This window comes from Rattus norvegicus, chromosome 4 (assembly GCF_021556685.1).
Source record: "Rattus norvegicus strain SHRSP/BbbUtx chromosome 4, alternate assembly SHRSP_T2T, whole genome shotgun sequence".
In the NCBI taxonomy this organism is placed as follows: Eukaryota; Metazoa; Chordata; class Mammalia; order Rodentia; family Muridae; genus Rattus; species Rattus norvegicus.
In genome coordinates, this window is record NC_141537.1 from 82,567,585 (window position 1) to 82,592,031 (window position 24,447).

Here is a 24,447-nt window from a genome sequence, read left to right on the forward strand (position 1 = left end):
GTGTGTGTGTGTGTGTGTGTGTGTATGCGTGCACACATGTGAGTGTGTGTGTTGGAGGATGGTGGGAGAGACGAATCACACAGAGGTCAGGCCTGACAGGAAGGTTCCTTCTTAAAGTCTTATAAATAGAAGGTAATTTCTAAAATGTCAAGGGTTTCTTGGCTCAATTAAAATTATTTGTAGCACAAATGGTTGAGATCGGGGAGTGCTGTAAGCCGGGAAGATGCAGTCACAGGAGTAATAAGGGCCCAGGGTTCTTCTTGACAAGCATTATTCAAACTCCTGGGCTTCCCGTCAGGGCAGATGTTAGGGGTAAGAGAAGTGGCGCTGTTTCAGGTCCCTTTCTTCCTGCCTCCTTGGAAACAGCCACCAGCCATTTTGCAATCGAAACAACTTCATTTCCCACATCCACTGGGGAAGAAAGAGCCATGACCCAGTGCGTCCAGACTTAGGGAGGCTGGGAATGGCTCGGGTGCTCCAGGTCTGAGTAAAGCATCTATCCTTTCTAAATACGGTTTGGAATCTGTTCCTGTCATCTACTAAAGGATGAACTTTGCAAATACTATGAAGTCATCCATTTGGGAAACAAAAAAACAAATATCCTCTAGACCCAGCTTTTGTCATAGACAAATAGTTCCTTACACGGCAAGCTCAGGGGTGTTCAGGCGCAGCCTCTTGAAGTCCAATGAGGTGTCAATTCAAGCCAGAGGCATGATTATTTATTGTCAACACAGACTGTCATCACTTAAGGCCACAGTCAGGAAAAAATGGCTGATGATTGATACTGACAGCAATGATGATTGCTCTTGCAATAAGCTTAATTAAAATAACGAACTGCTATTGTGTGTGACTTACTTGGGACTCCAGTGGGATAATGTGTATGTGCCACAAGGAAGTCATCAGCCAGCACGGCGTTCAGTCCTGACACGAGCGGGAGCCCTGGAGGCAGTGAATGTGATTCCTGTGGTCCTTCCCTTCTGTCCCACAGGTCCTTGTTCCTCTCCACACAGCAGACACTAGACTTAGGGTGGTGGCAGGGTCCACTGGCTACTGGGTCTGCTTCAAATGCAGCCTGGCAGAGGGTCCAGAAATCGAAGTCACTCGAAGTCACTCTGTAATCAACTGGTTGTGAAATGTCTCTCGAAAAGCTTGCATTTGGAATCACATCCCCAGCTGATGGCGCTGTTTGGAGAGGTTGTAGAACCTTCCAGACATGGGGCCTAGCTACCTGACGGGCCATAGAGGTAGGACTTACTCAGGGTTGAGGGAGATCCCAGTTCCAGCCTAAAATCTTGGATTCCTGGCTACCATGGAACCCCATTCTCCATGCTTCTTCACCATGATGGTCTGTGTCCTCTAGAGCCCAAACCAATTCTCCCTGGTTAGAGAGGTAGCTCAATGGTTAAGAGCATGTACTTTCCCTCTGGAAGAACCCAAATTTAATCCCCAGCACCCATGTCAGGTGACTTCCAATTGCATGTACAATTCAAAACTGTATCTGCATTCCTGTGTACACGTAGACTTGCACGTAATTAAAGATAATTTTTTTTAAAGCTCGATTCTTCCTCCTTTAAGGTTCTTCCTCGAGGTGTTTTTTTCACTCTGAGGAGAATAGTGAGTGATTAATGCACTGTGAGATGTCAAATTCTGTTTCTGCCACACCTTCCTGTGGGTGAAGCAACAGAGCCCCCAGCGAAATCTCTTCCGCCGTCTTGGCAGAATGACCTGAGGCTGGTCTACATAACAACCCATCTTTTTTCCTTCCCACGCCTTTCTGCTAGCTTTTCCTCTGTCCCTTCAGCACCTGGGGTGTAGACAGACAGGGGGAGAAAGAATAAAAAGAAAAAAAACCCTGAAGTTCTTTAGAACCACCCAGAAGGCCAGCCTCAGACTGGGCCCTGTATCCAGTTCAAGTAATTGGTAAAGGCCTTAAAAACACAAACAGCCCTTCTCCACCGCGGGAAGATCAAAAGAACATTTACTCACTCACTTAACTCAGAAAAAATAAAACACCCAGTGCAAATTGTGGCCTTTTAACTATCTTGTGGGACCCCAACCCTAATCAGAGTGCAGAGGACTATAAACATCTAGGAAGGGAAGCAGACAGTCATTAAAATTTGATTATGAGCCTAGCAGTTCTGATACGGCTTTATGGGCTCATAGAAGAAAACCCTGTTACTAAGCGGCCACCTTCCCTGCAGAGTGGTCCCAGAGAGCGAGAGCAGAGAGAGCCAGCAGAAAATGCTGGGTGTGTCTTGCCTCCTCACATGTGGGAATGCGGAGGTGGCCAGGCCACTTCTCGGCTTGCCTCCTCTGTCAGTAGCCTCAGCAGAGAGTGTATTTTTTTCTTTCTTTTACTTTCTTCTTCCCCTCACCCTCTTCTGCTTGTTTATGAAACATTCATGATTTGCTAACCTTGGGGCAGAGGTGAATGGCAATGTTCACACAGAGTGTCACAGTAACTCCTTCTGATTCCTGAGAACAGGGGCTCCCTTCAGTCAGTTAGCCACTCGCTAGCAAATGTTTAATTGAGCATTTGCTTTGTACCAGGTTCTCTTCTGAGTGCTGAGGGTGTGACGATGGGCAGAAGAAAGATCCTTGTCTGGGTAGGGAGAGACTCATGTTCTACATAGGCCCGAACTCTGATCACGCTGAGGGTGGACAGACAAAAGGAGAGGAGGAAGTGTGTGAGGTGGGGTTCGGTTTCTGATAGGAAGTGACCTCACTGTGAAGGAGCTGTTGAGGGAAGACCTGAGGAAGTGCTTCTTAGAAAAGCTAGGACTGAAAGAAATAACAGGAAAAGTTAATAAAAGGACAGAGGGACCGGGCTGGCCTTCCTGGAATACTGCCCTGTGACCATCTCAGTGTGCCCACTTTTCCTGTGTCCCCTCCTTAATTTAATAGTGCCTCCTGTTGACAACCATTTGTTTACAAGAGGACCATCTTTACCCAGGTCAGTATGCATTAAGGTACCTGTCACTCTAACCCCAGAGTCTAAATATCTAAACAGCTCATAGAAGTCACTTTTAGATTCTGTGTTTTACTTTATTTATTTGGTGTTCAGAGTTAAACCTGGAGTTTCACACAGGCAGGCTAAGTAAATATTTAGCTTAATCTCAAGCCCTTCTGTTTTTCACTTTGAGACAATGCCTTGCTAAGGGTCCCAGGCCTCCCTTGAACTTGCAACCCTGATTCCAAATTTGTAGCACTGTGGAATTGCTGTCTCAGCAGCAGCAAGGCAGAAATTCACTTCCTGTGCCTATCTCCAGTCTGCTAGTCATTCTTGTAAGGGCGCTAGGCTTGGTATGGTTAGCACTGGGCTGGGTGTTTCTCAGGGTTGGGGGCACTATCCTGTGCACATCCATGCCTCTGCTCACTAGATGCACAGAACATCTCCACTGTGCGATGCCCAAGATGATACAATGAGACTCTAGACTCCCCCACACCTATCTCTTACCATCTCGGCAATAGCAGGATCCTCAGTTTCGTCCTCTCCTGCCACAGACTATGTATCCACCACACAGTTTCTCTAGGGGAGATCTGATGCTCTGTCTATAAAAGCCTGCAGCAGCCTTCCAACAAAATCCTAACCATCATGACAGTATCTTGGACCCTTTACATAGCTTTAAGCCACCTGTCTAGATTCATCTCCCATGGTGCACTGCCTCAAATCGAATCGTCCCTTCCCTGTTGGGTCTGTTTATCTCAACATGGCCCTGCCTCTCTTGCCTGACATCTGTCCCCATCAGCCCTGACTTCTTCGTTGAGTTATCCTTCAGGGCCCAGCTTCATTTTCTCCTCTTCAGCTAAGTTTCTGCCAGCATTCTTCTCAAATAAATGGCGTCTGGAATGATATACTCATAGCTCCCAGATCACACTTCCGCTACTGTGTTGTGATTCAATCCATTCATCCATGCGCCCTGCAAATGTCTGTTAGGCGCATACGGGGGGCCAGGTACTCTTCTGCACTCCGGGGAGCTGAGCAAGTATGGCAAAAGGCTCTCTGTATTCTAGTCAGGAAGCTAGAAAATAACTGAACCAGAAGCTGGTTGAATGATCACGGTGCCAGGCTGGACACTGGGATCTGGTGATAGAAATGAGCTGGACTCATTCTGTCCCTGCTCTCGAGGAGGTTCTGGTTCTATAGGGTTGCAGGCCATAGGATGTGAGGCTACGAAAGCCATGGAGAGCCTCTATACATTGTGCCCAAGTGCGCAGTTCAATGGTCAAGGAGAGTTAGTTCATGGAGCCTGCTTGGAAGGCTTGTAGAAGGCTGCAATTTTGGAAATTCCGAGCAAGTGTCAGAAGAACCCTCTGAGAGGATTGGGACTTTGGCCAGTTACAAAGCTCTTGGGTGAGGCCCAGCCTGGGAAGGAAGAAAACGACCGTTTCTGAAATGCCAAGAAGGAATCCCATGCTAAGTTAGCTCAGGTCAGACAGTCCCTTTTGCTTCGGTATCAGTTGACAGCCAGTGGTGATTTATGCCCTTGCTACTTCCTGAATGCCTGCGCTCCTCAAGTGGGACTTCCTGTTGGGGATGGTGCCAAGGAAACGGAAAAACATTCTGCTTCTTCCTAGGATACGACCCAGCTGCACGTAGGCTCAGTCACATTTCCCCCGTTCTACCAGTTACTGACTGGACGTTCGTGTTCCCGTAAACTCATGTTCTAAAAACTGACCTTGTGTAATAGAGTTGGAAGCTGAGGCTCTGGGGGAGGGGCGTGAACATGGAGGCCCAGGAGCACAGTCAGTGCCCTTAGAAGGGACCGGAGGTCAGCGTTTTCTCCTTACAGCAAGATGTAGGCAAGAAGGGGCCTCTGATGATTATTAAGCCTTTACCAGAGGACACATCTCTTTCATTTTTTAATTTTTCCCTTTTATTAAAAAGATTTTTTTCTTACATATAAATCCTAATTATCATGTCCCCCTACCCAGTCCTTCCTTCCCCTTTCTACCTCTTTCTGCCTCTCATTAGAAAACAAATAGGCTTCTAAGGAATAATAATGAAATATAGTAAGATAACACATCTGAATCATACGAAACAAACCAACGGAAGTAAAAGAGGCTAAGAGAAGGCACAGGAATCACAGACCCACTCATTCGCACTCAGGAATCCCATAAAAGCACTAAACTGGATGGATATATATCTAGTAATGCAAGAAGAGAGAAGAAAAATATAAAAATATAAAAGTGGGTTTTTTTTTACTTTTTAATGATTTTTTTAAAGGCCTGAGATGACTTGTGAGAGAAGGAACCTCTGAGGTTGCCCCTGAGTTCATCTTCTGTTGGCATCTGCTGCTTCATACAACGTACCTTTAAGAGTAGTTGACAACGAATCTCTTGGTACTGGACGTTCTTCCCCAGGGCTGTGAGGAATAGACTCCTGTTGTCGAAATGCAACCTAGTTTGTTTATTACAGCAGCTCCAGTGGACTGACACTGACCTTGAGGGGCTGTCCAAAGGCCACAAAGCCTGTCTCAAGGGCTTTCCCCGAGCAGCAGGTAGAGCAGAATATATAAAATAGAAACCGAAAGCTCATTCCAGGAAATCAATGTTAAGTCCACATCACAACTCTATGGGCTCTCTCTGCCCATCCGTTTCCTGCGATCTGAGTTTTCATTCACTGACTCCCACCCCTGGTACTGCGACGTGTTTATGCTCATTCCCTTGAAATAGTTAATCTTTGCAAAACAGGGTTTCAAATGGGAGGTTTAAACTGGGGATCACTCAGTCCGCGTGCAGGTCATTTAAGAGCCCGGGGTTTGTCTTTGAAATATAGATTAACCAGAAGAGTTTGAGTTCAGCATTTCTCTATAATGTTGTTTCATTGATCCTGCTGGCCAACTGGATGTGGCTTCAGACGGATACCTAAAAATTAGTTTTAAAACTTTCCCATCTTTTATTATTTTATAACCTGTCAGAAAAATCGATGGTGGACTCTGCCCCCCTTTCAATGCTCAGTCTCATAGGAGCTGCCGGTTAACCGTGAGGAGGTTTCTTCTCTCCTTTACAGGGAGCAGTGGTCGAGTTCGGAGTGGAGAATGCTTTCATGGAGAGCCTTGGGTCTGCAGTTACAGACACATGCATCAAGTAGCTCTGGGCTGCCAGGGCTGCTAACTACAACAGCCAGAGCATGGCTTCCTAAAAGCTAGGGAGAGATGGGGAACGATGGGTTGGAATTGGAGGAATGCAGACGGCCTTGAGATTTGAATTTGTCAGATATCTTGACGTAGTTCTTCAGGCCCTGAATTACATCTTCTCCCAAATCGGGCTCTTCTTTTACACACACACACACACACACACACACACACACACACACCCCAGATGCATTTTTTTTTTAGGAAAAAGACAAAAACAGAAAACCGTTTTTCCCCCATTTTAGTAGATAAGTATTTAAAGAGATGATCAGGAAATGCTCCAAAGTGGTTTTTATTTTTCCTCCTTGTCTTTTCTCTATTTTGTAAAATTTCTTCTATGAACAGGCATTGAATATGAAAAGGATAATTAAAACAAACAAACAAAAAAACCCAAAAACTTATGCAAAGTCACTTGTGAAGCACCGAGAATCTATGGTAAAAGAAAACAGAAGCTTTAACTGTAGTATCAAGTTAACCAGAAGACCAGCCTCTGCGGTGCGCATGGCTCTGCTACTCTAGAATGGTCGGATTCACCCCGCTGAACTATAGCTTGGCCCGTGGAAAATTAGCTCATTAGCCATTCACAGTCAAGAAATGGGAGAGGGGACAGTGAGGGGAAATGGACAAGCTCCCAGTTGGGAAGAAAGGAGACGGAAGAGAGGAAGCAACTGAGCCAGAAAGGAGACAGACCGAGCGGTTGGACCTGACCAGAGTGCCGGACTCTGTAAGCGAAATTCCAGCTTCGCTCACGCCCAGGTTTATAGCCATCGGTAGCAGCCCAGCCTAGCCCCTTTCACCCCTAGTAGTATCCAAGGTACCTTCACGTTATTCTTTAAATGGAAGTAAAACACTTGTTATCTTTATTACACCACATTTAATAACACCATAGGCCTCAGAAAGACACCTACAAGTCTTTGGTATGTTAGCTGTGGCTTACAGGGCAGGGTATTGATTCCTTGTCTGTCTTTACACTTTCTGACAAATTATAGCCCAAAAATCAACAGCTCAGTTGTCTAGCTGCCTGCTAGGTCTCTCCCAGGTCTCTAGTTCACCGGAAGGCAGTAGTATGTTTAGCCTGGGGCACAGGTAAGGTAAAGTGACTGCTGGTGGCTCACTGTGGTGGGGGAACCCATTAGGAGTCACCTTGAACTTGATTTTACCCGGCAGATTAACAAAGACCACATTTTCTTTCTACTTTTATCTGCCTAGTCTGGTCTGGGAACTCAAGTTATCTCTTCCTTACTGCAGTTACTAGACTTGCCTCTTCCCTGAAATGTGCCTCTGTGCAAACTCGACCCTGTTGTTTGGTTTCTCTGAATGGTAGGAAGCTTTCTCTTTCTTTTTGTTGTCCCATAGGTGATGGCGTTTTACTTGAGATGGCTTGAAATGTCCTCCTGCAGACTAGTCACAAAGGTGGTGTAATGAAACCGTCAATGTCATAGTCACCTCTTACTGTGGAACTGAGGGCAAGAGGCTTCAACTCTTAGCGTACTTCCACTCCTTTCTTGAGATATAGAAGGCCGGAATCCTAGTATCCTCAGGAGGCACTGCAAGGATTCTCCACAGTGTGCCAGCAATGCCCAGTATGAATGCAGCACCTCAGCTCCCTACCATTATCTATGTCCATACCTTTTCCCTTTCTTCCCTTCCATGGCGCCCTACTCTGTAGCCCTAACTAGCCTGGAACTCTCTATGTAGACCAGGCTGGCCTCAGACTCACAGAGATGTTCCTGTCCTTGCCTCCACGTGTACCACTGCACATATATTTTTACATGTCTGTTTTGTGCCTCACACCATGCTGACCAACAGGAATAGGAGGGCCTTTGGAGCTCACATTTCAGTAGCGAAACAATATCATAACAATAATAATGATAGCTGCTGTTTATTGGGAATATGATATACGTTATCTTAATTGATCTTCATAATAACCCTGAGAGAGGAATCTGTAGTTTAAAGGGGTTTAAAGAACTTGATCACACAACACAGATGCTAAAGTAACACACACATCTGGGCTCGGGTGAGCCAGCAGGCCCCCGAGTTCTCAGACTTAACCATGCCTTGACTTTAATGGAAGGGAGGCTACTTACCGACAGCAATCATGGTTCTGAGGCACCACTTACCCTTCACATTATTTTAAAAAAGATTTATCTAGTTTTGTTTATTTCATGTTTTCAAGTGTCTTGCCTGTATATTTATATATGGGCATCATGTGCATGTTGGCTTGGGGTCCAAGAAGGTCAGAAGAGGGCATCAGACCTCCTGGAACTGGAGTTTCAGATAGTCGTGACCCATCATGTGGATGCTGGGAATCGAACCTGGGTCCTCTGAAAGAGCAACAGGTACTTGTAACCACTGAACCATTTCCCTAGCTCCCTCTACACTATTCTTAAAGAACCACCTCTCTGCCTCCCGTTTCCTTTATGCTGTGTACTAAATTCTTTAGTAGCCACTCCTTGAAAAGAACATTCTACATCATTCCATGTTCGCTGACATGCTGGGAGAAATGTGTGCATCCACCTACCAAGAGCCAATCACTGGAGAATGGTTTAATTGGTTAATCATATAAATTACAATCACTTAATCATTTTAAGCACCATCAGCCAATTAGCCCAGACTTATGAGTTCTGAGGTAACAGTTATATAAATGTTTGTCCCACTACAGTCTATTAAAGGCTGTGCTTTCTCTATCAAGATGACAGAGAATGATGGGTGGGGGAAGGAGAGGAAAGCGAGCATTTATTTAGTTGAAACTTTTTCCTGTTGGGTTATAATGGAGCGTTCAGTGGGAGAAGCACCGGGCCTAATAGTTTCTTTATCTTACTTAGTGTGAGGGATCGGAGAGGTCCCAAGGGCAGTGCAGGAAGAACCCACTAAGAAAGCTAAGAAATGATCGAATCATGACCATGGGCTCTGAGTAGGAATGGCTGGCTTTGCTGAGTGACCAGTATACTCGGTTGTGTTACAGATAAGAAGACCGAGGACCCAAGTGGAGATGTGACCTTTGCTGCTGCCTGCTCCGCTGGGTATCTGAGGGTCCTCAGTACTGCAGGAAGAATGCATAAGCAACAACAATAGCTCAGAATAGCAACGAAGACCTTAGAGCTGCTCTGGAAAGCAGGGTGTGTCCCATCATCAGAGGACCAGAAACTCTGAAGAGCACACGCACACTGGTAACCTCAGAGATGTGTTCTCCATCTCCCTAGTGCCCAAGGAGGGTCTGGCATGGGATACTGTTCAACAAACACATGGATGAATGGATGATTAATGGCTAAATGAGCTCCTAAGAACCAAGGACGTAGAGCTCTAACTCTGTTTAATGCAACCGGGCTCTGGAAACATACAGGGGTAAGCACGTTCGAGAGGACTGCCCCTGAAGAGCAGCCTGCTCCTTGCTTGGGTCTCCCATGACATACACCGTCATGGAGCTTCCTGTTGGACGCTCAGCGCCACTGGCTGGTTCACCCTCTAGTGTGGGCTGCAAGTGCTGTGATGGTGAGGAGCAAGCAGGAGCTCAGGGATAGAGAGAGCACATGGTTTGGCCGTTCTTAGTTACTTTGTTACTACGGCACTACAGTGTTACCCTAAGGTTTGCCTTCCTTCTGCCTGGAACTCATCTGCTCTGGCTGCTTAGTCAAGTTCAGTTGAGGCCAGACCTCATCTCTCCATTTCCCTGGCAAAAGGTCTCAATTCTTTGTTCGTTCCTTTAATAGTACGCATGGGATTTTGTCTGTGCCAGAGGCCAAGTGCAGAACTAGGCACAGAGCACTGACCCGCACAGTACTGCAGAAGGCAGAGAGGAGAGGGAACTGTTGCGGTCTGACCCAGGCATGGCGGCTTCCTGGTGGAAGAAGAGGTTGGTCTAAGGAGGAACTAGATAAAGAGAAGAAGGGAGGGGATTTGAAGGAGAAAATCAATTAGGTATTGTAACATCTTAATACGCTACATTGTTAGTGTAGCTTTTATATATAAAGAATTTACCTCTTCCCACTACTTAGTTGTGTCTGTAGGAAGCAACTGGCCCTGTGCTATCTGGTGCACCTATGCACAGCCCCGGTGTGCCTTGCTCAGGGTCTGGAGGCAGAAAAGTCTTCACCCTCCCTGTAAGGTCTGAGCCAATGGCATTGCCCGTCTCTCTTGCCACGGTAATACTTCCTCAAAACGGAAAATGGTATTGATCTAGCCTGCTGATGTTGTGAAGAAAATTGTATTTAAAAAGGAATGGGGTTGGGGGGAAACAGTTCAGAGAACGAGGAGCGGCTAGAAGAGGCCTGACAATGGGTTGGCTCAGACACCGAGAACAATGCATGGAAACAGAAAATCACATGACCAGGCTTTAAAGATTTTCTTCCTTCTGCGTTTACAATACTCTATTATTGACTTTAGACTTTTCCCCCTTGCACTTAATTAGTCAAAAGCCAGCCTAACACTCCTAGTTTCACAGCTCAGACGCCGAAGTTCGAAGTTCGTATTCCTAAGCAAGAGCTGTGGACCTCCTTCATTTGATAATTTCTTTCTGCTTTGGGCTTGCCCAGCCTGTGCTACATTTATTTGTCCTCCCTAGATGGAAGGCATTTGTCCCTGGGGATTCTCCTACCTTTGTCTGACTTCCTGGGGCCTCACTTCTTGAGGAATTTTGGGAGACTCTTTTTTTTAAAGGTAATTCAGGGTCATAAAAGAAAGGTCAAAACTGGCCCTGACCTCAGCTGCCCCTGTGAGAGGCAGCCATATGCTGACTGGGGTTCTTCTTCCTCCCCTCAGGGTTCAGGATGGCGTAGAAGCTTGGCCTGGCTCCTGAAAGTCTGTTTTGATTTCTATAACATAGAGTATTCTGTGTTCAGTTTGAGTTTCCCTAGAAGTAGGCCCGGTGGCAAAGGTTCAGCTAGGAATAATTTCCTTGGGCGGAGCGGGGAACAGCAGCAGGGGAGAAGGAATATGGGCAGGGAAGGTGTGAGTCACCAGCTGCCTTAATGCCACCATGGCCAAGTCTGGAACTTGGTGCTGGATGTGGGTCTGCACTTGTAAGCTGCTTTTGCTCAAAGCACTGACTCCTTTCTTGAGCCCACAGTAATTAAAGGAAGAAGCCTGGTATCTCTGCTTTCATTTAGTTTGCTTCCTTTCCGTGGGGTCAAATGCCTGCTTGACTCTGTAGACGTTTAAGTCAACCGTTCAAGGAGTGTTCATTTAACTTATCCCATCTCCTGTCAGGGTGGAAAATACAAAGATGGCTCCCTGTTCCACGAATTCCAGAAATAGCAGAGTCTCTCAGGACAGACCACCCCTAAATGAGAGAGTATTTATCCATGATGGAAAGGCTGTGCCCTGGGATGGCAGTCTTCTGCCCCCGAGATCCAGCTTGTCCCTTTAAAGAATTCTTTGGACCACCCTTCGAACCAGAGAACTGAAACTGACCCCATGGTCAATGAGACCTGACTTCATGATTATACAAACCTCTTGGACCTGGCTCAATTCTTTGATTTAAACCCAAAGCTCATATCAGAGCCCAGACAAGCTTGGGGTCACTGGACCCTTTTATTCCTCTTCTCAATGTGTTGATTAAATCTCCTTTCTCTTCTTTTCACCAATACTTGTCTCTAAATTGACTTATTGGGATGGTGGCCAAAGCTTTCCTTTTGGACCTGCTGTACCCAAGGCCTTAAAATTCGGGATACATAGTCTCCTAATTAGTCCAGCAAAGGGCTGAGTACACTTGGGTGTTTAGAAAGTGATTCCTGTCAGTCATTGGTTGAAGTCTACGAGTTTGTTCATTTAAAGAAGATAGCACCCCATTGCTTCCTCCCCCTCCAAAGCCCATAACAATATAGGTATTGCAGTTAGAGGTCACCCATAGTCTCAGGAGCACATGGGAACACAGTGACCCAGAAGATGTACAAGGGCGGAAGAACACCTGTTATACTTTCTATGAAAATATTTGTAACTTCTTACTTGAGGGTGCCAGCTGGGGGAATACTTTGGGGAAGCAGTAGCAGCCTTTGTCTAGGACCTGCCTCTTGCAGCCACTGGGAAGGCAGGGCTGCTCTAAAATGGCCCACACTGCACAGCTATGAATGCAGGGCTTTTATAATCTGATCACAAAGCTCTGCCAGAGGTCAGAGGACGGCACAGAACAGTCCTATACTCTTCATCAGGTTAGACCCTCCCTAGACCCTTACGGGGGAGGGATGCTTGGCCCTTTCAGCCATCGTGCTGAAGGATGTAGACTTGAGGGTGTGTCGCAGTTCAGCCTAATGAAAGCTGAGAGGAAGTGGGAAGTAGAAGATTGGGGATTGGGAATCTGGAACAAGCTCCTCTCCTCATGAGGAAAGCACCTTGTGAGGACAACCTTCCTTTTGCTAGGGATCCTGGGGTCTGCTTCGAAGCCTGAGCCTCTATGTTCACTTCTTCATCATGGGGGTAACCTTAGATGGCTTGTGTTCCTGTGCCTGATTTATCACCTCCGAAGGACCTCACACTTCTTTTTTCCTTTTAAGACGCTTCCAGCTGCATTTCTTCTCTAGATTCATTTTAGTTCTTAATCATACATATGTGTTTTGCAGCCATGTCTGCAGGTCTCTGAGGAGGCTAGAAGAAGGCATCAGATACCCTGGAGTTGCAGGTGGTTCTGAGCTGCCCCATGTGGGTGCTGGGATCTGAATTCAGGTTCTCTACAAAACCTGTATGCAACCTGCTAAGCCATCTCTCTGGCCCCTAGCTGGATTTCTTTAAGTTTAAGATGCTTTAATATTCCTTATAATTTATAGATCCTAAATGATACAATGTCAGCTAACTTAGCTGATTGGTGACAAAAGCCATTACTTTATATCAAACAACCAAGGGTAGGGCAGAGTGCGTTTTACTGGGAGGTGATTCCCAGATGTCATGCTTAACGCCCTTGTCACCGGGAGCTGCTATAACATAACATCATAGGCAGGTAGTTAAACAAGCGATTTGCCTTTTCATAGTGCTGAAGTCTGGAAGCCTAAGATCAAGGTGCTAGCAGGATTTGCTCTGGTGAGACCTACCTTTGTGACCTCCCTGTGTCCTGGCATGGCCTTCCCTGTGTGCACAAGGTCCTGGCATAGACTTCTGTATAAGGAAATGTGACAGTTGCTTCAAGGAAAAGCACATGTGTGACTAATGAGATGGAGACAGCTGTAACATATACAATCCTTTAATATTACACAATAAAAGGTTGAATGTGTGCTTTCCAAATAATCACTCCATGGCGTGTCAGAATCACGTGTGGGACATGAATTAATCAGAGTAAAAGAGACACCTTACATCTTAACATAAGTATGAAAAGTTCATTGATAATTTTTGCCCTGGTTCCCTTTATGTGCCTGTGATAAATACCATGACCAAAAGTATCTTGGGGGAGTTTCAGGTCATACTTCATCATTGAAAGCGGTCAGGGCAGGAGCTCAAGCCAGAACCGGAAGCAGAAGCTATGGAGGAATGCTGCTCACTGGCTTATCCTCTGGCTCATGATTACCTACAATATTTATACAGCCCAGGCCCTTCTGCCTAAGGAGGGTAACACCCACAGTGGGCTGCATCTTCCCACATCAATTAGCAACCACAAAGATGCCCCACATGCCCCTTTTGCTCAAAGGCCAGTCTGATCAATTAAGGGTTCTTCTTCCCAGGTGGCTCTAGCTTGCATCAAGTTGACAACAAACACTCACCAGTGTAATGAGTGATTGTCATAGATTTTACATTAAAACTAACACTTTAAAATGGCTACTTTTCAACTTTGGTGTATTAATTAAGGAAGCCTATCTTTACATATGAATAGCTCTAAAAGATCAGATTTTCTTTATATACTTCAACCAAAGCAAACATTTCAATAGATTAAATGAATGTGGAAAGTAGGGAAATTAAGCTGATTGGATTTATTCAGACATTAGAGATTTATAGAAATAAAAAAAATTAGTGAATTTCTCAACTGTTTATTGTAGAAATTAGCAATCTTCTATAAAATATTGTGTTTATTGTCAAGTAGGTTTCAATGAATGGATACTTAATGAATGGATACTTTTTTCAATCTTATGATATAATACAGCAAATATTAAACTCACCTGTAAGCCTGCTGAAGGATTGCCATGAGTTCAAGACCAGCCTCTGATTTATAACAAGTTCTAGGCCAGCAAGATACAATAACCTACATAAACTTTGCCAATTCTCAGTCATTTGTAAGCAAGTAAAATAAAAAAGCTTGGAATAAAAACGTTTGAGAATTACTGGCAGAAAACCATCAAAACCATCTGAGTAGATGGGCACTGATATGTGTGCTGGGAATCTGCCAATGCCAGTCACCCCTCTAGCTGTTTGGGTAGAGAAAAAGTCCACTAAAGGCTGTGAGGCAGCTCCTAAAAGGCCACCGGCACCTTCCACAGCATCTTGAAAAGCGGTCCTGCCCTCTAACGGTGCAGTGCTCCATCCGCAGAGCCTCATGGGGTTGCCTCTCATGGGTAAAGAGGACGTACTTGGAGCTCACAACTGCAACTTGGGTGAGATGCAAAACGGACACACAACAGATATCTTGGGAGATGGGGTTCAGTGTTCCCACTCAGGGTGCTGGACACAGAAAGCAAAGCCGCAACTGCCATAGACTATCTTTGGGGCTCCTGAATTCTAGATGTCGGTGTTTCTTGGATTTTAAGGTCACCAGGAATTTTGTTTAAGTACAGATGCTGCTTCAGCGGGTCTGGGGAGGGGCCGAGAACCTGCATTTTTTTTTTTTTATTAACTTGAGTATTTCTTATATACATTTCCAGTGTTATTCCCTTTCCCAGTTTCCGGGCAAACATCCCCCTCCCCCCTCCCCTTCTTTCTGGGTGTTCCCCTCCCCATCCTCCCCCCATTGCCGCCCTCCCCTCAACAATCTAGTTCACTGGGGGTTCAGTCTTAGCAGGACCCAGGGCTTCCCCTTCCACTGGTGCTCTTACTAGGATATTCATTGCTACCTATGAGGTCAGAGTCCAGGGTCAGTCCATGTATAGTCTTTAGGTAGTGGCTTAGTCCCTGGAAGCTCTGGTTGCTTGGCATTGTTGTACATATGGGGTCTTGAGCCCCTTCAAGCTCTTCCAGTTCTTTCTCTGATTCCTTCAACGGGGGTCCTATTCTCAGATCAGTGGTTTGCTGCTGGCATTCACCTCTGTATTTGCTGTATTCTGGCTGTGTCTCTCGGGAGAGATCTACATCCGGCTCCTGTCGGCCTGCACTTCTTCGCTTCATCCATCTTGTCTAATTGGATGACTGTATATGTATGGGCCACATGTGGGGCAGGCTCTGAATGGGTGTTCCTTCAGTCTCTGTTTTAATCTTTGCCTCTCTATTCCCTGCCAAGGGTATTCTTGTTCCCCTTTTAAAGAAGGAGTGAAGCATTCACATTTTGATCATCCGTCTTGAGTTTCATTTGTTCTAGGCATCTAGGGTAATTCAAGCATTTGGGCTAATAGCCACTTATCAATGAGTGCATACCATGTGTGTTTTTCTGTGATTGGGTTACCTCACTCAGGATGATATTTTCTAGTTCCAACCATTTGCCTACGAATTTCATAAAGTCATTGTTTTTGATAGCTGAGTAATATTCCATTGTGTAGGTGTACCACATTTTCTGTATCCATTCCTCTGTTGAAGGGCATCTGGGTTCTTTCCAGCTTCTGGCTATTATAAATAAGGCTGCGATGAACATAGTGGAGCACGTGTCTTTTTTATATGTTGGGGCATCTTTTGGATATATGCCCAAAAGAGGTATAGCTGGATCCTCAGGCAGTTCAATGTCCAATTTTCTGAGGATCCTCCAGACTGATTTCCAGAATGGTTTTACCAGTCTGCAATCCCACCAACAATAGAGGAGTGTTCCTCTTTCTCCGCATCCTCACCAGCATCTGCTGTCACCTGAGTTTTTGATCTTAGCCATTCTCACTGGTGTGAGGTGAAATCTCAGGGTTGTTTTGATTTGCATTTCCCTTATGACTAAAGATGTTGAACATTTCTTTAGGTGTTTCTCAGCCATTCGGCATTCCTCAGCTGTGAATTCTTTGTTTAGCTCTGAGCCCCATTTTTTAATAGGGTTATTTGTCTCCCTGCGGTCTAACTTCTTGAGTTCTTTGTATATTTTGGATATAAGGCCTCTATCTGTTGTAGGATTGGTAAAGATCTTTTCCCAATCTGTTGGTTGCCTTTTTGTCCTAACCACAGTGTCCTTTGCCTTACAGAAGCTTTGCAGTTTTATGAGATCCCATTTGTCGATTCTTGATCTTAGAGCATAAGCCATTGGTGTTTTGTTCAGGAAATTTTTTCCAGTGCCCATGTGTTCGAGATGCTGCCTAGTTTTTCTTCTATTAGTTTGAGTGTATCTGGTTTGATGTGGAGGTCCTTGATCCACTTGGACTTAAGCTTTGTACAGGGTGATAAGCATGGATCGATCTGCATTCTTCTACATGTTGACCTCCAGTTGAACCAGCACCATTTGCTGAAAATGCTATCTTTTTTCCATTGGATGGTTTTGGCTCCTTTGTCAAAAATCAAGTGCCCATAGGTGTGTGGGTTCATTTCTGGGTCTTCAATTCTGGAGAACCTGCATTTCTAATGAGTTTCTGAATGATGTTCTGAATCACTCAGCAGAAGAAAGCCATTCTCGGACATGTGATTGTTGCCTGGCAACTGGAAAGAGGTCTCTGTCAACAGCTCCATAGCCCGATTCTCTTACTATGTAGAAACAGCTCTGGTCTTATGCTTGCCCGGGGTGTTTGAGGCCAAAAATGCCTACCTGCCTGTGACAGGCGGGACTACTTCCAGCTCTGTGGAGGTGAGGGGAGACACGATGATGGATTTGGTCAAGACGCTGACAGAAGGCAAGGTGTTTACACACTTTGAGCAACTGCAGATTTGGGGCCCTCTTCTCCCCACCCCCCCCAACCCAAGACGATGGAATACATTTTTATTGCCACATCTAGTTGACATATTTCATAAATCTGCAGGGCAAATCATTTAAACTTTGTTTTCTGCTAGAAACTTATTCATGAAGAATGTAAAACTTTAACAAAACATGGGGATTTTTTTTCCCTTTTGCATCACAAATCTGCTTCCTCAGCAACTAACAACTTTAAAACGATCTGTCAGACTGCATAATTGCATCTCAGCCTGAGTGACAGCAAATCATTGCAGAAACACTTAGACAGCAGAAGCAGAAGGAACATGGCGGGACAAACTTCCTTTCCACGGGGCTAAAGACTCCACCATGGCAACTGCAGGTGGGTGGGGATAAATTTGGATCCAAGAGAACATTTATCAGGCTCTTGTTGTGGTGGTTCCTGCCTACAAACAGCTTATACTTTCGTGAAGACTAAAAGATTAAGCGTCATACAGAATTTACCAGTGTGTCATACAATTGTCGCCCCTGGGTTGGGTGTGATAAAGGTCATTTCATGGTGTCATTCATGTTAACCAAAAAAAGTTCAAATTCTCTTGTTTGAATGTAGTCGCAGTATCAAGTCCAGGGCCTTGTGCACACTAGTCAAGTACTCTACAACCATACTCAATACCTTCCTCAAGTCTTAATATTCACTTCAGTCCATCTACCAATGTGAATCCCTGTGTGTGTTAGTGTGTATGTGTGTGTGTGTGTGTGTGTGTGTGTGTGTGTGTGTGCGCGCTGTAGATAGATACTTGTGGCTATGTGTGTATCTCCAGAGACCAGAAGAGGACATTGTGTGTCCTGTTCTATCACTCTCTGCCTTAGATCCTTGAGATAGGAAGGCCTAGGCTGTCAGTCAGCAAATCTCAGTAGTCCTTTCTCTGCATTCATAACACTAGTGTTAGATGTATGTGCATGACAATGTCTGGTTTTATACATGGACCAGGGATTTGAACTCGGGTCCACATGCTTACGCAGGATATGATTCTATTGTCATCTCCTAGACCCACCATTAATTCTTATTTCTTAGAATGACTCCCAAACTTTTGAAGTATGACAGTTAACCATTTTATCTCTATACCAGCACCCCACTCTCATTAAGACCACCAATGCCTACAATCTCTTCAACCAGTGTGACATTTGGAACACTTAGAGACAGCCTGGCTAGGTTCATGTGGCCTTGAACAAACCACCTAACCACAGTTTCTTCATCTGAAAATCAAATGAGGATCATAATGGTTTCTGTCTGTGAGGCTGTTGCATGGAATGAACGCACTCAGTCCTGAAGGCAAAGCAGCCAGAGCAGCTCCAGGGTCAACGTGCCATGCTAGCATTCACCATGGCAACAATCCTGCTCAGTGTCCTCATGCCTCAGTGCAGTAGATGGCTTCCTTGGCCTCCCAAGCGTCGGTCAGACTCAGCCTTGCTTCCCTTCACTATGCACAGCCCACAAGACCCCAGGAACTGGTCTTCTGCACTCCCGCTGCTAGGATGCCATGTGCTATTAGAGCCAGACATGCCTCCTTGCTGTGCCAGCCACACTTACGTGATCCCTGTTCTTAGTACACAGAGATAAGCTGCCAGGCCTGGGAGCCTTTTGTGTCTAGTTGCTGCTGATTATGTAGGGATGGGCACTTGCCAACCCCAGTCCTCATTCTCCCTGCTAGGAATTTGATACCTGCAATGGAGGACTTGACTTGAGCCGTGTGTGTGTGTGTGTGTGTGTGTGTGTGTGTGTGTGTGTGTGTGTGTGTGTGAAAGAGACAGAAAGAGAGAGAGAGGGAGCTTGCTTTAGATATAGGCTCTCTGTTCTCCTGATATGAGCCCTGCCTCCCTGTCTTCTTTGTTTTCTGTTGAGATGTCCCAGGACTTTCCACCAAATTCTTCCTTTCTTATACGCTGGTTGGAAGCAAGGAAAGGAACCACACCAGAAGGGGGTGGGGAGGCCCCAATGAGGTGTTTGTCAAGCATTTCATTGTAGGTGGACCATACTGCAGCTAGGTACTTGGTCTTTCATTATCTTTTACTTTCCTGAGCCTTTACCAAGCAGCGGTTTGAAATGTTCACTACTCAGGACCCCATTCTTCCTCTTCTTCCTCCCCCACTCAGTACTGTAGAGCTTTCCCCAATCTTCACTACGTAATGGAGACACCCAGGAGCCTGGTACACTGACACCTGGGTCTTCGTGTGTGTTCGTGGTAGGAGAGCAGCCTGGGCTAAGGACTGTGGCTCATCAGAACAATGCTGCTCTACCAAGATCCTTCAGACTTCCTGCCTCACTCTAGTCTACCCCTTTTATTTCTTCAACCCGGGGCCTAGAGATGTGTACCTCGTCATTGGGCAAGGCTCAAGCCCCCACTGGTGAAGAAGGCCCACATCAACCCTTCAATCTCTCTCCTCCCTCTTACAGTCAGGACACACTGTCTGCCCCGCTCCTACCACTCATCCAGTCACACTCTTCAGAGGGTCAATGTGCAGCCTAAAGATTCCTTCATGTATTAGGAGGAACCAATAACTACTCTTAAGCTTCTGCATACTTTATGACCCGATTTCTGCAACTGAAGATATTTTAGGGAATGAAAGACATACAACATTAGCCACACATATGCTGGAAGGCTCACTTCAGGCTAGGCCCTGCCTCATGTTCATCTACATCTCACCTGATTCTCCCAATCTCCTTGCGTCACGGAATCTATTACCAGTGCACAGACGAAGACATCAAGCAATGGGGCAGCTAAAGAACTTGCCTTAAGACATACAGTTAGGGCTGGGACTCAAGGAGATTCACAGTAAACGCTTTGCAACAGGGCACTAGATTGCAATTAAGAGGTATGGGAGAGTGTTCTATCTTAAATAGCTCTTTTACACATGCTAACTATGAGTTTGATGTTTTTTTAAATGTCAGCGTGATCGGAATTTTTAAATTAAAACAGCTGCTGCCCCCCTTAGCTTACAATCACTGGCCTCTGTGGTGACAGCCTTTGCTTTAATGAAAGAGAGATTGTGGGAGGGTAATTGACAGTATCTTATAGACTGTGTGAAGGGCAGCGATTGTCTAATCGAACCATGTCGTATGCTAATTTTCGTTAAATTTAACAGTCATTTTTCAGCAAATGATAAAAAAAAAATTCCATCCATTGCTATCAATCAAGAGGGACCTCTTATGGCATTCTTGCTGGGCAGTGCTATAGAGCAGATGCTATATGTTACAGTTACCCTCTTTAGTCAGGTTTTGCTTTCTTTAATAAATTACAAGTCACATGCTCCCAAGAGGCAGGGAAGCCAGCGAAACCATGGAGGGGCCACGGTATCCCAGTATTATAACCACTGTGGCTACCAAAAGAAATGGACTGCGGCTCAGTAGTAAGCTGGTGCGGAAGGTTATTTTACCGTTGTAATTACGAAGGGAAATGAAGTCTGCTTTTGCAATGCTATCAGCTACTCTTCCCCCACTGTAACCGTGATACTAGCCCCCCAGAGCAAACACACTGCCGGCCTGCTAACTGGTTCTATAACACAAATACAGACGGAAATAAACACGATTTAATTGAAGAAGCATCTTAAGAATCGGGGAGGTGGCTATCTGTCCCCACGGCTCCAGGTAAACCTTTTGTCAAATGGTATGAACTGTTTTTAAGTCAACAAAATCCTTATAAGCAAAGACTTAATCCCAAAGCTATGGGATTAAGCTACGGTGGTGTGACTTATTTCTGATCTAGATTATTTTTTATCCTAAAAATTAGAGTTAGTTTAATAAGATAAACATGTTATCATTGACGAATCTGTTCTGCTGACACTTATCTTAGTCACTGCTCTATTGCTGTAAGGAGACACCATGACCCGGGCAAGTCTTGTAAAGGAAAACATGTCGTTGGGGACTTGCTTACAGTTTCTCAGGTTTAGTCCATTACGGTCAGGGCACGGAGCATGGCAGCTTCTGGAACAGTAACTGAGAGCTACGTCCTAATCCTCAGGTTAAGAGAAAGAGAGAAAACTGGGCAAACAGAGCCTAGCATGCAAAGTCCACCACCATGAACACACTTCCTCCAACAGCGGCACACCCGGCACGCCTCCCAGCCATTCTCCAATAGCGCCACTCCCTGATGACCAAGCATTCAAGTACGGGAGCCTGTGAGGATCACGCTTCTATTTTGTTTTTTGGGTTTTTTATTTTGTTTTGATTTTTGTTTTTTGTTTGTTTTTGGTTGTTTTGAGACAGGGTTTCCCTGTGTAGTCCTTGTTGTCCTGGAACTTGCTCTATCGATCAGGCTGGCCTTGAACTCAAAGATCGGCCTTGCCTCTGAACTCAGAAGTGGTCCCAGATCCCAAGTTGGTAAGGGAGAGCATGCCTGCCCCCAGGTTCCGACTCTGGTCTAGGGACTATTGGAAGAGCTGGCATAGAAAGCCAGCGATTAATCGTAGAGTTAGAACGTCGGCTAGGGCTGTCCAGTCCTTCTTTTGATGGCAGAAGTGTACGAGTGCTCAAGCTACAGGAGAGTACTCTAGGCCACACTGTCACCTGGATGTCAAAATCAGAGGAGTTTGCAGATCTCTGAGAGGGAGTCTCTCCAGGAAATCCTTAATGCCATGCAGAATAAATCTAACCCTCCCCCCACGACTTTCTCCTCAGCTGTGACACGCAGTGGGCTCTGTGGCACTCAGTCTCATTGTCAGAAATAGCATTATCTATAGGCAGGTGACTTTGGAAATGGGCACCGTTGCTTTATCTATGCTAACTAGGACACCAGGCTCGCATCAACACACTCCATGTGCCAGGTGCTACCCTGATCAGCGAGCGAGCGAGCGAGCTTACAGATGGGATTCCCAGGCTCTCCACATAAATGAGAAGAGTGGAATCTTTTCATACCCCACTCCCCGTACATTTCCTCTAAAGCTCAGACGCGGTAATGAAGTTAGCCAATGGACCCCCAGCTCCCACGTATTTCAGAGTATCTGCACCCCTGGTGGCCCGCGTAGGGAAGTACTTGCAGAGAGATCCTGGCTGGCTGAAATCTCACCTTCCGACCCTTACCGTAAACAAATAGTAAAGTTGTCTTTGGCCAGTCAGTATAAAACTCCCCTTTGCTGCTCTAAAAACCATTTGGAGTCGGTCCAACTTACATATCTGTGGGTTGTTTAAGAGATAGATGAAGAGGTCAGCAGAGAAAATGAGGTTCCTCCAGATGGTTGTCTAAATGGACAGTGGTAAGAAGAAAGGAGTGGGCAGGGAAGTTAGTCGTGGTGAAATAGAAGGGGGCTGAATCAAGACTCACCAGAGGAGGGAGTCTGGAATAATCAGAAACCCAAAGCTATGGGATTAAGCTACGGTGGTGTGTCTTAATTATCTGGGGCTCTGCTCAAAGGCACGCAGTAGTTCGGTAAGTCTAGGCTGGAATCTGAGAGTCTGCTTCCGGGGCAAGTAATGCTGGCACTCAGGCTGCACCTGGCTGAGCACTGCTGAGGCTTAGGGTTGAGCTTGTCCCCGACAGCTTGTGTTGGGAGCTTGATCTTCAGTGTGGCAGCTCTGGCAGGTGGTGGCTCTGTTAAGAGGTTAAGTAAGGTAATTAGATCACCTTGGACATGGTCCTTGGAGGAAATTCATACCGAGTGTGCACGGTCAGTCAGTTGTTCTCAAGTTAGTGTCAAAGAAGGAAACTCGCCCCTGAATTGCTGGCTCCTTGTCTAGCCGTGTGATCTCTTCCACATGCACAACCGCCCATGTCATCTACTATGATGACCCTATCAGAGGCCGGCTGTACACTCTTAGACATTCAAAACTTTACAAGTACTCAGCTTCAAATATTCTGCTGTAATACTGGAAACCAGATTATTTAATAGTCCATGTGACTGACAGCTCTTGGGGAAGGCCTTAGGATTTGGGACCTGATTCCTTACCATCCTCTGCAGTGTGGGTTATGATGTTGATGCCAACAGGACAGACTTATTTAACATCTTGTAGCTGCACTGAACATAACTCATATCTTCCTTCTCACCCAGTATATGACAGCATGCCATGCCAAGCTCTGGAAACTTACCCTGATCAGACCAGCTGAGGTCCCAGGTCATCCATGAGCCTATCTGGCCAGAGCACATCAGGCTCCGCCCCCTTGAGGAGGCTCTCTTGAAGTATAAGGCTTCAAGGGCAAGAAGTGGCCCCCAGGTGAAAACAAACAGTGTATCCTTAAGAGGCTATTATACGGGAGCAAACAGTAGGAATAATCCTGGGATCTGTTACATAGCCATCGGATTATCTTCTACAGATTAATGCCTTTAAACTAGACTTTTGCTTGGGGTTTAGGAAACCATGGGACTCTGAAAGGATCAAAAACAAGGAGGAAAAGCTTTGATCTGGATTCAGGTAAAACTATTCTAAGGGTTTCCTGGCAGTCTTCATCAGACATCGCCCTCATCTCTTTCCTTATGCCTCCCACCACCAGCTTCCTCTCGAGGCTTCCTTACATTAGATGGAGGTCCTGGGGTAGACTGTGCTCCAGCAGCCAGTGGGAGGGGGGGAGGCTCCTCAGCCCCGTGTTGTTACGGAAAGAGCCTGTTTCAAAAACAGTTCCAACAACCACAACGGAAACACAGTCCACATCGAACAATAGTCAGCCTGCTAAGCTGAAAGCTCCTCCCACTTCTCACAGCACCCACAGTTCACTTGGGTAGGGATTCTAAATGAGAATTTTCTTGTTTCCCAAGGTGAACACCATAAAACATGGCTATAACAACAAGGAGAAATTAATACATTTTATCCAGATGAAGGAGAACATCTTGCAAAAGCCGGTCCTTCTCAAAATTAAACTCTCTGGTTTTGTTTTTCTTGTTTTTACAAAAGCAAAACATGCTTACAACAAAATATCAACTACTAAAAAAAGTAAAGGGAAAAGCCTTCCTTTTTCATCTAGAGTTACTCCTCAGCTGTGCAGGACAAGGCTCTCTCATATGTCTCTGGACCTGTCCTATTGAGCTGCATAACCTGAGCGTCCCAGTCCACCGAGGCCAGAAGACATTCACTTGCAGCCTGCCTTGCTAAAGTGAAACGGACTTAACATATTAGTCATCTCAGAACACAGGGCTAGGGTCTTATGATAACAAAGCCATATACCGAGACATGATCTAAGGACTGGAAAAGCCAGTGAAGTTGTTGGTAGTGGAAATTGTTAAAGAATTTGATTATTTCATCCGAAGAGCAGAAGTGTGCCATTGCTCCAGAGCAGAACATCAACTCACTCCTTGGAGTGATGGTGTCTGTTATTTTATCCTTTTGTAAATTATTCACAAAGTATTGGGTATTGATTTAAAAAAAAAAAAGCTTTGTTGAAATGTAATCCACACATTATATAAGTCACCCTTTCAAAGTGTGAAATTCAATGTTTTAGCACATTTACA

The 24,447-nt window shown here is 45.5% G+C and overlaps 2 long non-coding RNA genes across 3 annotated transcripts; one reads left to right on the forward strand and one right to left on the reverse strand.

Annotated features, from left to right (window-relative positions):
* Positions 1–691: 691 nt before the first annotated feature.
* Positions 692–5,429, reverse strand: LOC120102277 (uncharacterized). Its single transcript, XR_015686592.1, has 3 exons — positions 5,314–5,429; positions 3,458–4,366; positions 692–1,602 (listed from the first exon to the last, which is right to left on the reverse strand). It is a non-coding gene; the product is annotated as an uncharacterized LOC120102277 (long non-coding RNA).
* On the forward strand, positions 2,713–13,349 carry LOC147994862 (uncharacterized). Of its 2 annotated transcripts, XR_015686593.1 has the most exons (3): positions 2,754–2,953; positions 8,314–8,476; positions 9,103–13,349. It is a non-coding gene; the product is annotated as an uncharacterized LOC147994862 (long non-coding RNA). The 2 variants fall into 2 exon arrangements; XR_015686595.1 differs by lacking the exon at positions 8,314–8,476 and having other exon boundaries at positions 2,713–2,953.
* Positions 13,350–24,447: the final 11,098 nt, after the last annotated feature.